The sequence below is a fragment of the Gadus macrocephalus genome, chromosome 13, assembly GCF_031168955.1.
Source record: "Gadus macrocephalus chromosome 13, ASM3116895v1".
Lineage (NCBI taxonomy): Eukaryota > Metazoa > Chordata > Actinopteri > Gadiformes > Gadidae > Gadus > Gadus macrocephalus.
The window spans coordinates 11,487,077-11,502,485 of NC_082394.1; the positions used below are offsets into that span (position 1 = coordinate 11,487,077).

General features: G+C 45.1%; 1 protein-coding gene across 2 annotated transcripts in view; it reads left to right on the plus strand.

Moving 5' to 3' along the window:
- The window catches only part of LOC132470733 (chemokine-like protein TAFA-1), a 112,269-nt gene that overhangs the window by 8,027 nt on the left and 88,833 nt on the right, over positions 1–15,409 (plus strand). The window lies entirely within an intron of this gene.

Below are 15,409 nucleotides of genomic sequence, written 5' to 3' on the forward strand. Positions count from 1 at the left end.
ACACACACACACACACACCTCTCTCTCTGCTCTCACCTGTCCACACATTTGGCTGAAGCCGCTCGTTGGCCAGAGAGTATCACTTCAGTAAGAACCAGGTCACTTTAGATTGCAAAAGTGTGTGTGTGTGTGCGTGTGCGTGTGCGTGTGCGTGTATGTAGGGTGGGGGGGAGAAGGGGGGGGTTATCAGCCTCCATTAAATGGGTTAATGACTTCAAGTTGTGGTAGTGATGTGTGGAAATGGGTGGGTTGTTGTCGTAAAAATGACAGCTTGTAAGACTTTACTTTCTGTAAAATGGTGGTGTGCTCATCTTCTCCATTTCCCCTTGGTGTGACATGATATGCGGAGATGTTGTTTTATTTTAGCAAATTTACGTAGGCCTATGATGTCGCAAAACCCAGGGGAATACTCGTGGAAGCAAACAACTCAGCACTCAGTATTTCATTCCGTATGTCGTAGGGTACTGTAGTCAGGCGGTCAATTGGGGTTGAGCAGGCGTTGAAATTGCATTTTAAAGTGTTTATTTAAAATGCTCTGGCAGATTGCACAGAAATGCTACATGAAGATAAATAACTAGCATAATATAATAAAACATGATGGTTGTAACAAGCCTACAACCATGGGCATAGCTACCCACAAGGCTGTACACCGGCCTTTGAGAACAGGCTAGACAAGAACGCCGACAACATTTAATTTGAAACATGGAGAACACGTTTGAGACACTAACCATCCTGAGTGGGGCTTCAAATCTGCTGCACAGACTCGTTGCACAATGTGGACCCCCTCTTCATTTCATCTGAAAAGGAATACAACGAGGCAGAAGTCACAAAATCACTTGTTCAACAATGTACTCGCTTTACAAAGACATGTTTCCTTCGAGTGCGAAGGCCATTGAGTGCATATACGAAATAGCATCTTAATTTTGCACTCTCACAGTAACCGCATGTAACTTGCTGTAACATTGGGAAAGCATATATGCGACTCGCGACTTGTGTAGAATTGATGTATAGATATTATCCACATTATATTGATGCAACATTTATGGCCAAACTGCTGTTGCGAACATTGATCCCGTCCTGAACTGACATTTTCCAGACAGCTGTTCTGCAACCATTTTTGTGTTTTTGAAAAGTGTTTGTTGGATGTTTATTTTGCAACATATGTATAATATGTGCATCATTTTCACAATGTCTTGTTATTCTTATTCAACAAACTGCCAAATTGGAGTTGGTTGAAAAAGGGACACATCATGTTGTTTCGTCTACAAGACCGCTGTGCTGCGACCAATTCTTTTTAAATGTTTTTCGCTGTTTATTTTTTACAATATTCTTATAATATAGGTAATTTAAATGTTATCTAGTTGTATTTATTTAAAATGCAGCCCATTCCCTGCTATGTTTAAAATTGTTGCTTAGTCCGTAGCGCTGTGATCACGCCGCTATAGCGTAGCACCTCATGACATTATAACAAAAAACAAGTGTGTGATAAAGTTTCTAACTTCATATATCGCTCGCAATGTGAAATAAAAGCACTAATAATATATATTTTTTAATATTCAGTGCCTCCGGTTTCCTCCGCATCCTCTGTGTCTATTGCAGTGCTATTACACCTGGTTGGCCCGTTAAATCTCTAATTGGCAGAGTATAATGCCACTCACTGAGCGCACGAAGAGCTTGCACCCAATGCAACGGAGCATTTATACTCCAAACAATACAAGGGAGGCTGGCGTTGATGTCATGATTAGTGACAGACGTAGGGGAGACAGCACAAACAGGTGTGAGCCACCGCAAAGGTTAATGAGTGACATATCAGAACATACACTGACGTCTTTTTCTTGTAGTCGCGGAGTAATGAGCGATCGCAGATGGGTGGTGACTCTTTTAATGAGCTTAATGTTTAGCGAGTGAAAGGCTGGACTTCTCCTGAAGCAGAACGTTTTAATATTACACATTTTTATATTTCTTTGAGATGATCGATGTGGTGGCCTCATATCGGATGATTTAATCTGATGGAATGTCATCACCATCCGATCGATAAACGATGTGGACAGAAGTGTTGAACTTAAAATACATCATGTTTTTTTATTTTACAAGAGCGCTGGCTTTTCAAGTGCTGCTGAATAATGTGTGGTGGGGCTCTATTCAATTTTCAAATTGTGTTTTATCTTCATATGTAATGTTCAGCCGCTCTGGAAGGGATCGGTCCGAGATAGGACGTGCATGCTGCTTGACTGCACCTCGACGCTGGTAGCGACGTACCTTATCGTCTATAAATGAGCTCTTGGGTTGTGGGCATTTAAACACGTAGAGAATTGAGTTTATGCCCCTGGGATGGCTTCTTCAGACGATGGATATTTCTTCGAGGGAATTAAATCGCTGGCAAATAGCACCGTTTGTTTAAAAAAATCTCTCTCTATTTGGAACCCTATTAATAAGACCCCTGACAGCTAGAATCAAGGTGTGGGGACATAAGCCTTTGGTTCCCCAATAGTCTTAAACTTAATCCTAGTAGCTTGTGTTGTTTGAAATGAAAACGATTTGGGTCTGACAGAAGAGCCATCAAGTCTTCAAACCTAGCTTCTGTGTTTTTGCTTGAGTATTAATTCAAAGAGGGCCATTAAATCATGGGGGTCATTAGCGCATATGATCTTACAGGGAAACAACCCCATTCCTGCAAATTAGGTTGAAATGGAAATCTCAGATAAGGTTTTAAATGAGCAATGAAACAAACCAACAGCGTACACAGATCCACACGTAAAAGATGAACAATATCAACAACACCCCCCATGCCTATCACGCTAAACAACATTCTGGTTTAATAGATCCTTTGATGCACTACTTTCTGCATATAGCATCTCAAACACCAGCATTGCCTAAATAAGAGAAAGATGAAAACAATCCCTATAGATGCCTAGCTTTCAATGCTCCAGATTGCACGATATTGTTCTCTGTGGCAAATGGAAGGAACCCCCAATTTTAAAACCTGGTAGCCAGTAACTCTGCCCGGCCACTCTGATGCTTGGCCCTCTTAACCCCCTCTCCCTTTCCCCTTCTCCACCCATCCCCACCCACCCTCTCCCATCCCCACCCAGGCAGCCCGCCTGCCCTTCACTCCTTCATCTCCTTGTCTCTGTTGGGCCCCTCAGACGATTTGTCATGGATCAAATGAGACAATTTGTCATGGATTAGTGCACTTAAATGTCTGTGTGATAGTGGAAGCAGTCACTGGAAAAGCTCAGGAATCCTATTACACCGCCTTTTTTTATGGCCGGGGGTAGATGGAGGTTGAATTGGCACTTTATATGGACTGCCCTACGTCCCTTTTACTCCCTGCACAACATATAATCAGTGATTCACTCTTAGGTGGATTTCAACTGATGTGTAACTAACACACTTTAGCATTTTTCCTCTGATATAGTACGTTTTAATAGATTATCTTTTCCCTTTTTCGCCCATCTCTTTCTGTCATTCTTTGTCTTCAGTTAACCACCTGCCCAGCCGGTCCCCTCCTCCAGGCTCCGGCCCGTCTTTACTCCAGTAAATACTCACAGTCCCTTCTATTTTTCCAGCCTCGCATAGCAATAAGGGCTAACAAAGGCAGAGGTGGAGTACTTCATTTACTTGGATTGCCTCATGTATCACACACAGCAACGCATTTGCATTTCTGCCCTCACCTCTCTTTTGTAGTGAACTACTCAACAAAGAAAAAAAAAAAAGACGGAATGTCGAGGCACACCATTGGCCACCGTTTGATTTCTTTGGAGATAGATTGTGTTAACCACATGGTTCTCTGAGCTCTACTGCTAGGGACAGGAGAAGAAGCCCTGCTTCCTGGGCTGGGAGTCCTTGAGAAAGGTCTCTCTCTCTCCCCGATTGAATCGACTGCATTGTAGACTTGCGCTTTGCTTTTGAATTAGCATTTGTTTAATTTGATTTTAAAAACCCTTTTTGTTACGTACTGGGACGTATTGCTATATGTCCCTGTATGTTTATTCTACTTCATTTGTACCACTTGCAGGAAAACCTAAGGAACAGTAGTGTTCATTTGTACATTTACATTTAGGGCATTTAGCAGACGCTTTTATCCAAAGCAACTTACAATAAGTGCATTTATCATAAGAAGTGAAACAATATATCGCAGTCAGTACAGTAAAGATGTTCATAGAACCAAGTGCAAGTACTAACAATCGCTAGGCTAACCCATTCCCAGTGTACAGCAATGATAGCAGCTACTGCAGATGCTACACAATTAACTCTTACTAAAAACAATGACAGCAGCAAAAACCAACACAGCTGCAATAGGGTTAAAGTTAGTACAACCAATTGCAATGCTAAACATGAGTTCTTAGTTTCAAGACTCACCTACAGCCAGATATGAGACAACCTTCTTAAAAGCAAATATAAATGTTCCTTAACACAATGTATTACTATTATTCATATTTTTTTCCGTCTACCAATTTATCCCCAGCCCGTTGTAACGATCCACACACTCAGTAGTGTTAACTGCGGCGGCAAAAGCCACATATCAGTGGCAAACACGTTAAAGTGTTTTTTTCCCCGTGCCCCTTTGTCAAACGACAGCAGATTACGTCCCACGCCTTATCTCTCTCTCTCTCTCTCTCTCTGAAGTCACATAATTGTATCAGGCAGGAATCACAGACACCATTCATCCTAGATCTTTCATACGTGTCTAATACCTAGCAGGAAGGAAATAACACAACAAACAGAGCGCTCACACCAAGGAAAGATCTCTCCACATTACCGAGTATCTTAAGACACATAAAATTAAGTGCTTTCTGAAATTGTATTTCACATTATGTAAATTGTAGAATTGTGTCTGACAGTTAGTTTCTAACGTTATTCCTATCTGATGCATGCAACATGCATGGTAGGAAGGAATGAAGATGCTGGATACTGTAACATTATCATGTTTATTTATTCACGTTGTGCACTGCTCTTCCATCACCTCTACACCCCTCAAGCCCTTTTCTGAGCAGTCTGCTGAACCAAAATAGCTTGCTTATGTTAATGGAGAAAGAAGACACTGAGACAGGTAATTGTAATTCAGCGGAGGCACTTTGCATTATCATTTGGAACCACTGCAGGGGACGAATGTTTCTTATCGGATGGTTTGTTGGGGACGACTTCTATCACCCCGCACTTCGGGAGATCGTTCACCCGGAGAACTGGAGACGAGATCGGCTTAAGGCAAAGTACGGATCGGCCCAGGAATGTTTGTTTGTACACAGTATGTCATTATGTATTCACACGTTCATTTATGGATGTACACTCATTCAGAGGGGAATGTAGCAGTAAGTGGGCCGGAGATAATAACAGAAAGGGTTTTCTCATGCAGGTCGTTGCTAGGTTTTGGGGACGTTCGGGGCTCAACCCGGACCTCTGTAGTAGGGTCCCGGGGGATCCAGTCCCGTCCTTTCTTTTTGATAAACAAGCTCCGTTTCCATGCTTTTATATGCCCTCTGGCACCTTATTTAAATTCAAAGTACATGTCTTAATCATTGAAAAATGTAAATGTCTATCTCAAAAACGTGTGGTTTTTCCCACATTAATTATGAATTGTGCTGAATTGTGCAACCGCTAATAAATATTAGTGGTTGTTAGTAGTAAGGATTAGTGTTAAGTAGAAGTGGAATACGTTATAACTGCCATCATTAAAAATGAATTGACATGCTATGCTACAGTGCAAGACTAGAGATAAAAAATTAAATGTGCTTATGTTAACATTAGTTTATTGGAACATAACATGTTCTTTAACATAACACACATAATGTTTAAATAGTAGTGCAATGACAATCTCTCTCTCTCTCTCTCTCTCTCTCTCTCTCTCTCTCTCTCTCTCTCTCTCTCTCTCTCTCTCTCTCTCTCTCTCTCTCTCTCTCTCTCTCTCTCTCTCTCTCTCTCTCTCTCTCTCTCTCGTGTGCCAAGACGTTTGAAGATCTGCTGCTTGAATGACATATAGAGGATCTAAAACATACCTGGGTCTTTCATCATCAGCAATATCATATTCATTTTTAGGGCTGGTTGGAAGATGAACAGATCTGTTTGTATTTTTGTATTATTATTGTGTTGTTGAATACAAAAAGAATAAAAGACCATTTCTTTATGACTATTCATAAAGCATTCAGGGCTGTAGCCTTGGAGGCCCAGGTCTAATGATACCGCTGCTTTCGGGTATGGGATGAATATGACAAGTTAATGCATCCCTTTCTAAAGAGTGCTTTAATGTAATAATATTTTTCTAGGTTTTTATTTTTTATTCTTGACAGGCTGAAAAAAGCACAAACGGAAGTGGAATAATTTGCGCCCCAGGTCTGAATAAATCAATTTCGTGGTCATGGACTTTCCAGCAACCATGGTAAATGTTTATTAAACAGGTATCTCTGTTGTATTGTCTCTGTCACCAATTTTACTTTTTACCTCCTTTTTTTTTTTTAAAGTGCGGGAATTTAATATGTGTCCAAGGTGACAGCTTTTCATTTATTTATTTTTCATAAAATGATATTCTGTTTACCCAAAGGTGAGGTGACAGGCAGCATAAACACACAATGTTATTTGGGAATTAGGGGAAGCAGAAATTATATTTCCTGGCTGTATCCCTGACCTGTCAGGCGAATGATTGAAACACCATCCAGCTTTTTTTTAGGCGGTGTGCGGAGCTCGTCTTGTCAGCACTACGCCAGGGCGCATTTGTTTCGTCAGATTTTCCCTGACTGTACCCGGGTGTCCGCCCGCCCAGCGAAAGCCCCACATCCACTCATCCCGCTGACAGCTGGAAGGTCTAATGTACGGCAATCCGAGGTCCCGCTGTCATCCGCCTTCACCCCAAAACGCGCATAATGGGAAGCACGGGGAGATCGACACGGCTACAACACAAAATAGCAGAAACAATTTACGATTGTGTCTGCCCCCCGCCACAAGGACACGACGCACCAGGTGAAACACATTCGGTGTCCCGTATTTAAAATGGCAGTCGCTAATACGGCGCATGGCAAAAAACTGTGACACACTTTTTTCCTTTTTTTTTGGGGGGGTGTGAGATGTTGGAGAATAATTAGCGTCCGTCGGCGACTGCAATGCATCATCGTTTGCCGGCGGATGCCCAGCGGACCGAGCTCCATTGTTACGCGGCCGCGTACCTCTCGGGCTTGGGGGCAAGCGGCTGATGGGGACTGGCTCAGAGAGGGAGAGAGAGACAGTGAAGGACGAGCCGGCGCCGGGCTGCGTCTGACTCTGTAGCCTAATGACCCACTGGAGCATCTCACTCTGCCTCACCCTCCCTCCCTCTCTCTCTCGTTCAGGCCTGCTCTCTTTCTCACACTCGCTTCCTCTGTCCTATCTTGCTCTCTCACTATGTCCTCTTTTTCCTTCTCTCTCCCCCTCTCTCTCTCTCCCCCTCTCTCCCTCTCTTTCCTTCTCTCTCTCTCCCTCTCCCTCTCTCCCTCTCTCTCTCTCTCTCCCTCTCTCCCTCTCTTTCCTTCTCTCTCTCTCCCTCTCCCTCTCTCTCTCTCTCTCTCGCTATGTCCTCCCTCCCTCTCTTTCCTTCTCTCCCTCTCCCTCTCTCCCTCTCCCTCTCCCTCTCCCTCTCTCTCTCTCTCTCTCTCTCTCTCCCTCTCTCCCTCTCTTTCTCTCCCTCTCCCTCTCTCTCTCTCTCTCTCGCTCGCTATGTCCTCCCTCCCTCTCTTTCCTTCTCTCAGTTCATTCTCTTGCTCATGATATCTGTTCTGTCAGAGACACACGTCTCCGTTTTTTTCTGATGTGTTTTAACTCGACCTGTCTGAGAGCTTCTGGTCACTCCTCCCTCTGTGCTTTATTTTTTGTCTCCAGCACAGCTGGGGGCTCTTTTTGTGTCTGGAACACACAATCAACTCCAATTTCCTCTGTAATTGAGCAAAGCGGGAAATAATAAGGCAGGACCACACTAAACAGGAACACATGCACCAGGTTAGCAACATGAGGTGCTCAAATCCCCTCTCTCCACACCGCGGTGATCAACGCTGAACAGTATGAGCAACTGCTATTTATTCATCAGGCATGAGGCTCTATCAACCACTGTGCATTATTTGTGCGGATTAGGTGGCAAGAATGCGGTGGCTGCAAACAACATCATGCTTTTCTCCCACACCGGCAGCAATGATAAATACCACAAAAAAAAGGCATCCATTAAAAAGATAAAAGAGAATTTCCCTGCCTCAGCAGACATACCTGAATTTTTGTTAAATCCTATTTTTGGATCAAAAAAATCTATCTTTTGACCTTGTTAATTTTCTAAAAGTCCTCACACCTGCGAAATTAGGTGTGAAGCACGCGTGCCGCATACTATTCACAGACGAGGAACGTTGCCCACACACATCTCCGTCTTTTATATCATCTTGCCACCCCCACATGGAGTTGAATCTTCATAAAGGGATCTAAATCAAGGACTGTTATGAAGGATACACAAACAAAAGCATCCATACAGTTATGTCATGTATGATCACCTTTAAGTCATGGGTTGAATCAAAAGACACACATATGAAGATGGAACGTCTGCCGTATTTGCTAGTTAATCTAAATCCTGTGAATTTTTCAGTCTAACTAGTTGTATGGGATCCTCTTTCTGACTCCAAATCTGTGATGATTTGAGGATCTTTGATCTTTATGCTAAAACGATGAATGAATGCCATTTGATATTTCTATATTTTTTCTTGCAGACATCTTAAATCAGTTTGGCCTCCATTAATAAAGGCTATCAATGTTAAGAGGTAAGATTGTTTTACCATACCGAGGTGCGTAAAAGACACAGCGATGTATCCGATCTAACGAGCAGTACAGTACCAGGCCAGTTTCAACCATTACATCCCTCCACTTCCTCTCCTCTCATTTCATAGATGAATACATTTCCTTCAGCAAGCCTATGCACGACCCATCTTTTCCCTCTTCGGATGGCAAATTGAGGGAAATCGGCAACTCGATTTCCACCTACACCTAATACAAGGGTATTTTGCAAGTATCTTATCACCTCGGTCTCGCCTGGCTATCAGCGTAGGGATGTGTGTGCCTGCGTGTGCAGAGACCTCTCCCTCTATAATTCCACGCTACATTCACTCTGTCACGGCCCCTAGAACGCAGGCTCTTGCTCCACCAGTCCGGCTCCGTTACCCCCAAATACCTTTCTAATCACCAGCCCACAGTGGCCACTAGCGTGCTGCTAGCATGCTACAAGCATGCTATTGTTCCGACAGGCTTTCTCTGGAGAGAGCCATGGGACTGGGCAGTAAAGGATGACATTAACCCGCTTCTATTAGTTGCTATGCATCCAAGAGCCCAGATCCTGGCCCTGGACAGCAACACGATGCTGATGCCAGGTATCTGATGCCTTCACTGGGGCAGACCTGGGTTGGCTCCAGAGGAGCAGTAATCACAACGCTAATTGATTCACATTAGAGGCCGGAGAGGCACGGCAAATCTCTTTCGGTTTTATTGATGTGGTTGTTGGGTCACAACCCGACCCCCACCCAAAGGGCCTCTGGTTGTTTTGCTCCGACTGCGGTAATGGGATTGGTGGGAATGCAAGGTGCGAGTGGGAATTTTGTATCTGCATGTATGAAAGTGATTGTGGGGGGTTTGAAGGGGGTGGATCTAAGGAGGAGGTGGGAGGACTCAGGTCTCATTAGAGGGACAGCGGTCCCCATATTTCTGTTTCTGACAGGTTGCTCTGACACCCAGCGCCGCAATTTGTAGAGCCCAGTGTGTATGTGTGTGTGTGTGTGTGAGTGTGTGTGTGTGTGAGTGTGTGTGTGTGTGTTTGTGGGGGGTGGGGGGTGGGGGGTGGATTGATATGTATGTGAGTCGGTAGGTGGGTAGAGGTGTGGGTATGTGTGTGTGTTACCAGATGAATCCATCCAGGGGCATAGGGGCTGTCACAATGTTTGATTTGAGACGGATCGTGAGGGAGGGGGGGAAGGAAAGGAGATAGGGGGAGGGAGAGAGAGAAAATGTGTGTGTGTGTGTGTGTGTGTGTGTGTGTGTGTGTGTGTGTGTGTGTGTGTGTGTGTGTGTGTGTGTGTGTGTGTGTGTGTGTATGAAACACAATTGCACCTGGGGCTGACAAGTCATGGTAAAATAAGCTCCATTGCTGCTCAAGCAGACACTGAGGTGTCACACTGTTGTGGCCCCGTCTTCTGCTGCCACGGCCACTCCAAAAGTTAGTCAGATGAGTCTCCAGAGGTTACCACATACAGGAAAAAATCGCTTGATCTAATTACTTTTATTAAAGTCCTGAAACTCGGAGTGCCACCTCTACCGCACGTTTCTGTCAAAAGGCTATAATGTGGAGAAGACAAAGGTCGTGTTACAAGAGCCCGGCCCACATGCTGATTCATTCAGTCACCTGTGTTCTGTTTAGACCGCATGTAGAGATCAACTGGGGGACAAACACACACACACACTCAGGGCTTGTACAGTCCACCCCGCGATGGGAGCGTCAGTGACATCCTCATGGTAGAGCGCCAGAGCCAAAGCCTGGTATTAGCTTGAGTACCTCTCCAGCGCTGGATCGATCAGGAGACACAGGCCGCGGTCGCTCCATCACATCCACACTGCTATCCTCTCCTGCTTCACGCCATTGCTGTCTCTCTCTTCCTCAAGCTCTTTCTGTCTCTCTCTTGATCCGTTTGTCTCTCTTTCACATTCTCTCTCTCTCTTGTTCTGTCTGTCTCTCTTTCACCTTCGTTCTCTTGTTCTATCCATCTCTCTATCACCTTCTCTCTCTCTTTCTGTCTGTTTCTCTTTCACCTTCTTTCTCTCTCTCGTTCTGTCTGTCTCTTGCACCTTCTTTCTTTCTCTCTCCCTTGTTCTGTCGGTCTCTCTTACACCGTCTTTTCCTCTGTCGTTCTGTCTGTCTCTCTTTCACCATCTCTATTTCTCTCGTTCTGTCAGTCTCTCTTACACCTTATTTCCTCTGTCGTTCCGTCTCTCTTTCATCGTCTTTCTGTCTCTCTCTCATTCTGTCTGTATCTCTCACACCTTATTTTTCTGTCGTTCTGTCTGTCTCTTTTGCACCTCTCTGTCGTTCTGTCTGTATCTCTCACACCTTATTTTTCTGTCGTTCTGTCCGTCTCTTTTACACCTTTCTCTCTGTCGTTCTGTCTGTATCTCTTACACCTTATTTTTCTCTCTCGTTCTGTCCATCTTAGACCTTCTTACCTCTGTTGTTCTGTCTCTCTCTTTCACCTTCTTTCTCTCTCTAGTTCCATCTGTCTCTCTTTCACCTTCTTTGATTCTGTCTATGTTTCTATCTCTTCTTATCCTTATCCTTTTCTTAAGACGTGTTGCATTAACAAGGGGGGGGGGGGGGGGGCTATGATATTGGAAGGGGGGTACAAGCCCCGGTTAGGTCTTATGGGCTCCCCTGAACACGGCATCTAGGCCCCGAGCTAAATTGCTACGAGAGAGATCTCATGAGGCCAACTTTTTCCCCTCTTGCCTTTCTCTGCCAGGGCAAAATGTGTAACACGGGGGACCGAAAATAATCTTTATATGTATCCCGCGCCTTAAGGAGAAATCTTTATCCCTTACAAATGAGGAGTAAATAGGGAATTGTGTTAAGAAACTGTAGGAAAATTGTATTTCTGTCCTGGTAGGTGTGCGTATGCGTGTGTGTGTGTGTGCGTGTGCGTTATTAACTTATTGTACTCCAGGGGAGTACAATAAGCCCTGGCCTTGTCTTGAGAACCACATAAATCATTTTTAAAACATATGCTATGTCTAAATGCCTGCCTTGTCTCGGAAGACGAGAGATATGGAGCGAAAAATTATTTGCATTCGTTTCCTTTATTTTTTACTACTTTTGTCGTATTTGCCTTTTTTGTGATCAAGCAATGTAAATTCATGGTTCCATGCTGAGTAAAGCCCTATGAACCTTGGGAAAGAGCAAAAGAGTGAGAGGAAGAGAGAGAGAGAGAGAGAGAGAGAGAGAGAGAGAGAGAGAGAGAGAGAGAGAGAGAGAGAGAGAGAGAGAGAACTCCATCAGAAGGCCTTGTGTGGCTAACTAAGTGTGTGTTATTGGGGCGGCTGTCCTCCCACCTGTGCCTGTAGGTAAATACCTCTTCATTCCTTTTCATAAAGCGATCTCCCAGCTGCTGCTGCTGCTGCTGAGGATCCTGAAGGCTGAGGAGACAACTATCTGCTGTCGGGCAGATCGCTGGCTCATAGCAACGTGTGTGTGGTGTGGTGTGTAGCGTGGGTGTGCTTATGAGTGCCGTGTCTGTTACGTCTGCTCTTCTGTTTACCACTCAGGGGGTGTACCGATAGCTTCATTGCCGTTTTCAATGGGGGACTGATTGTTTGTGATGTGGTGTACTTTCTAAACGCCTATGACTCAGAGACATGGACCAAGTTGGACAGTTTTCGCGGAAACTATGCCACCTATAGAAGCATTCAGCTCGAACTGACCTAAACTTGAGGCTGTGAGGCTGCTCTTGGATATTGGAACAACACTGAGCAAATGTTCACTTTGTTTACACCTTCAGCGATTACCGATTCCCTTTGCACATGCTAACTGCTTTTGTTACAGCGGTTTCATTTTGAAGGGGAGGGTATGACAAATTAATAATAATAATAATAATGGTAATAAATCATTATATTTATATGGCGCTTTTCAATGACCCAAAGACGCTTACAGTGAAGGGGTGAAGCACCCACTTGGGTGATGCACGACAGCCAATCTGCGCCAGAGCGCTCACCACACACAAGCTTGAGGTGAAGAGTGAGGGAATTAATGAGTCAGCCAATTATACAGGAGGATGATTAGGGGGGGCAGATTGAATTAGCCTGGTTGGCCCAGGACACCGGGGAAACCCCTAGTCTTTGCGATAAGTGTCCTGGGATCTTTTATGACCACAGTGAGCCAGGACCTCGGTTTTACGTCTCCTCCGAAGAACGGGAATTACTTCTGAACACGGTTGTGTTGGGAAATATTACGATTATGTATTATGTATTATTAGTATTATTATATTGTAAAGTATAGTAACTAGTAGTAGTAGTAATAGTATTATTATCATAATGTGAATTACTGTTATTATTCTTACGATACGTGTGTATCGTAAGAATAATAACAGACTACCCCAGGGAAGTCTGGGGCCCCCTGCTTGAGCTGCTCCCCCGCGACCCGACCCCGGATAAGCGGACGAAAATGAGATGATGATGAGATTCTTACGATAATAAGAATAAGAATATAATATAAACATAATAAAGCCAAATAAAACAATGTATTTTTTTGTTAATGAAACATTTTCGCCATCACAATGACATTTTTGTAGCATAGTGATACTTTTAGTGGTTATATTCAGCTCTGATCTCACTATACTTCCAAACCTGTGAGCCTCTCCCTCTCACCTCTCTCCCCTCTGGTCCCAGATCACACACCTCACACAGGAGACAACCACAGCACTCTCTGGATGTGGGGTGGCTGTAAGGTGGCTCTGATGGCTTTTTCCGGAAGAAGTAATGATACGTATCGTGTGCTACAGGGGCGCTGTGAAGCCTCCGACCATACCACCCAACCCTCCTCCTGCACACTAAGACACACACACACACACACACACACACACACACGCACACACCACACACACACACACATTCCTGTCACACTCACGCATAAACACACACAAGAACACAGACACACACACACACACACAGATGGCCTCCCCGTAGGCACACATACATATGCACACCTTCAAAATGCCTTCCTCGCAGAAACATACACTCACACGCAATCCTGCCACATGCACATACACAATCACACACACAGACACACACATAGTTTCATCCAACCCAGAGCAATGCAAAAAGAGCAGTAGGGCGAGAGTTGATCTAGGGAGGGAGAACGTTACAACACGAGATTAGCAGGAGCTTATAAGACCTAAGTGTGATAAGCATCCCACTAAGTGCCCTATGGTTTCTCCATTTTGCTCTGTTCATTCCAAAAACTGCACTGTCTGAGTGGAGGGATGAATATTTCATCTCTACGGCTGTGGGGGGGGTAGGGGGGGGGGGGGGGAGTGCTCTCTCTGTGTTGACCCTGATCCCCGTGCATCACCGCCTTTCTGCTTTGTGGTTTCCTCCCTTTGTCCGTTGTAACTGATTCATCAAGAGGGTGAGATGGTAGCGATAGGGCAGGCTGATACACGCTAACCCCTTGTGCAACACTACAGCCTGTGTGCACCATACACACACACACACACACACACCACACACACTCACACACACACACACACACACACTCCACAAACACGTGCATGTTGGTGCATAGGAGAGGGTGGAGGGCGGGGCGAGGAGGGGATTGTGGTGCAGCTGTGATCACCCTCACAGGCACGTGAACATTCCTCATGCGCTGAACACATGAATGCAATGGTGTGTGTGTGTGTGTGTGTGTCTGTGAGTGAGTGTGTTTGTGTGTGCACGTGCACGTGCGTGCGTGTATGCATGTGCTAAGGGGGATAGAGAGAGAGAGGATGGGGCGCTGATCAAAACTAATTACCACATTAGCATCAGAAACGGCCGCGCAAGCCTGGTTCTCGGCGGCGGCGGCGGCTAACTGGAGGAGCGTGTGCTCACAGAACCTTTCCTCCCGACACCGAAGGAAGATGGAGCGTCTCACAACAAGCTCCTTCAGCTGCCGATAGCGGGTGCCCAAGTACTCCCCGTCCCCCCGGCTCCCCCCCGGCCCCATCACACCCACACACACACACACACACACACGCACACACAACGGAGAGCAAAGCCTCCATCAGAGTTGAACACCGATAATTGCCGCACACTTAGAGAGACATAATGGCAATAAAGGAATGTTGCCAGATTACAAAGATGGTTCATCATTGAGTAGATTGTACTACTGCCAAAGGAACGCATGCGGGCAAAGAACATCGCAAATCAACAACCTGCGTCGAAAATGAGTTTGATGGCAAATAAACGGTGTGATCGACGTTTTCTCGAGAGCCATCGAAGCACTAACCGAACACATATGGTGTGTGGTCCGATTTCATGGTGTTTGGTGTCCTTTATTTCATCTACAAATCTGGAGCAGAGTCATTCATTAATAAAGCGCGCAGCCACCCGGCTGATTTGGCAGGATCTGGAAACCAAAGCCCTGAGTTTGATCTAATGTAAAAAAAAAAACATAGTAAGCATCTATTAGTTCGGGGCTGTACTGCGTGTGCGTTTGTGTGTGTGTGTGAGAGTGTGTGAGTGGTTATGTGTGTCGGCTGCCGCTGCAAAAAGATCGTGTTCTTCATGTTTTGAGTTCCGCTACGAAGAACAAGGCTTGCTGACACGACTCAGGGCCCCGGATCACATGACCCCCGCTGCCCTCCGCCCCCCCCCCCCCCCCCTCCCCCCCCTCCCCCCCTCC